Source organism: Rattus norvegicus, chromosome 15 (assembly GCF_021556685.1).
Source record: "Rattus norvegicus strain SHRSP/BbbUtx chromosome 15, alternate assembly SHRSP_T2T, whole genome shotgun sequence".
Taxonomy (NCBI): Eukaryota; Metazoa; Chordata; class Mammalia; order Rodentia; family Muridae; genus Rattus; species Rattus norvegicus.
The window spans coordinates 76,495,861-76,498,232 of NC_141548.1; the positions used below are offsets into that span (position 1 = coordinate 76,495,861).

General features: G+C 49.5%; 1 pseudogene; it reads right to left on the reverse strand.

The window, feature by feature from the left end:
• Window positions 1-227: 227 nt before the first annotated feature.
• On the reverse strand, window positions 228-1,943 carry Snrk-ps1 (SNF related kinase, pseudogene 1; annotated as a pseudogene).
• Window positions 1,944-2,372: the final 429 nt, after the last annotated feature.

Consider the following 2,372-nt stretch of genomic DNA (forward strand, 5'->3'; position numbering starts at 1 on the left):
AAAGAAACGAAAGCATTTTCCCTCCAGTTAAGTTCAGAATATGAATTTCTAAGTGCTCAATTTACGTTGGGTTCCAGATACACAACTTCATCCTGGTCATCCACAGTGAAAATCATGAATGTAAAATCACACAGTAGACTTTTTGGCTGGAAAAGAAAGTAGCGTGTAGCAGCCTGCACAAAGACCATGCATTGTCACGTCAGAACAGATGAAGTGAGTGAGCGCACTACAACTCAGATAACGTGGCAGCAGCTGGCAGGGCTGGAGGCGCAGAGCAGCCCTTCCCTGAGCCCTTCCCTGTGCTGGATGTTCACAGAGATGGTCTTTTCACACAGAGGTAGCTGGAGCACTGTTGTTCCTCAGCTTCTTGGTCCTCACCGGATCAAGGTCAGTGGAGGGGCTGAGGCCTGGGGCACTGGTGCACATCTTCCAAGTGAACTCCGGCACCTTCACGCTAGAAAACAAGGCCTTCTGTGGGTCCAGAATGTACTTGGCACCATGTAGCTGCGAGCCTAGACACAGGCTCACAAGTTTGAGGCTCTGCACAAGCTCTGCACCACATGGGGCGGCAGAGGCAGGGGAGGATGAGGAGGAGTCAGGGCCTGCACAGCACCTTGAGGAACCTGCTGTACCTGATGAGGTCCCACCTGAGCCTCCTTGGCCACCGCCGCCCGTGCCCTGCTCGCGTGAGCTGGTCTTGACCACACCACCACCGCTGCTAGGTTTGCTCTGACCGCCACTATCGCCCTCACTGCCTGGTGGCCCCTCATTGCTGTTACGCCGGTGCCACGACTAAGCCAAGCCTCTGTCCTTGTCCAGCCGCTGGTGGTTCTCAGAGTTGTCATTGCTGGTCTCAGAGCTGCTGCAGCTCGAGTCACAGCCCTGGCTTTCCCTGTGGTAATAGTGCTTGTGCACTGTGCCTGGTGATGCAATGTTCATCTTCAGCGCGCTCAGCTTGGGTGGCAGGTTCTCGTCCATGTCAGACTTGCCCTCTTCGAAGATCTGGTTGAGTACCGGGGCACTCTTTCAAGATGTCAGGCGGTTGGTGACGACTTCCAGTGCAGCGCCACCTGGGTGGACAGGGACACAGGCTTCTTGTCCTCCTCATCCTCTTCCTCATCTTCTTCCACCCTGAAGAGACACTTCCTCCCACTGGCTGCGGGCTTCAGGCTTGTGGTTGGAACAGTGGACAGTGCTGGTCCCACCAGCTACGGAAGCTAATCTTTCTTGCCTGGGTCACAATAAAATATTTCAAACACAGTAATTCCATATTTTTTATGTGAACAAAATGAAAAGGGTGGGATTGAACAAAGCTATTATAAATTACGAACAGTAACAACCTGCATGGACCTTTTCTTTTTCCTTTTGCCTTTAACATTAAGTTAAAAATTTAGTACAATCTATCTAGAATGTTTGCCCTAAACAAGACCATGAATATCGTCTTGCAAGTACTTGCTTTTATATGTTCCTTTTGTATAATTTTAAAACTAAAATGTTCAAATCCGAATAAATTCCCTCTTTCTTTGTAATGGTCCTAAATTTAAGCTGCAGAATCCAAAACCCATCAAGAACCCTTTCCTCGAAAACTATGCAGACAATGCACCACTCTGTTAGCGCCCTGCAGTACAGCTCCATGACCAGCTTGGAGAACTACGTGAACAGCTTGCCCATCTTCAGCATATCCTACTGGTAGCAGGGTAGCCCTGTATGGTGCTGGGCTCCATGAGCTCTGTGGTCAAGTCCCTGGTCAGTTCCACCCTCCCTCCAGAACACCCCTCCCATTACCTCTTCCTCCCACTACAGGAAGCCCTACCAAGCCAGGGACCTCTGGGACATGATCAGCATGTACCTCCCATGGGGCAGAGGTGCCAGAGCTCGCTGCATCCAGGAGACTGCACATGGCCCAGCACTGCCAGAGCTGCCTGGTGCCCCGGCAAGGCCATTAACTAAAGGCACACTGCCCCTGTCGCACATGTGAGAGCCCCGGACAGCAAACTAGAGAAGGGGAGAAATTTTCAAAGAGGAAATTGGGAGGGATGCAAAAGAGGAGAGTAAGAAAAATATGACTGCTCAAAAGGAAAAAAATATCTCATTACCCACAGCAAAATGACAGCTGTGAAAAAAATCTACCGATCTCATCCAAATTAAAGCAAAAACCTTGATGCCGACTAGAAAACTTTAGTGAGAGATCTTGGGACTTCTTTTCGGGGGGACTATTTTTGTATGGAGAAAACCTGAGGGTGGCGGGGAGGGCAGGAGGAATAGGACCATATATAGGTCTGGAGGAAAAAAGCTACACAAAAATTTTTTTAAAGTTCTAGTGATAGTTGAGGCGCTTCACAGGGAGTTCGCAAAAGTCTTTAATAGTAATA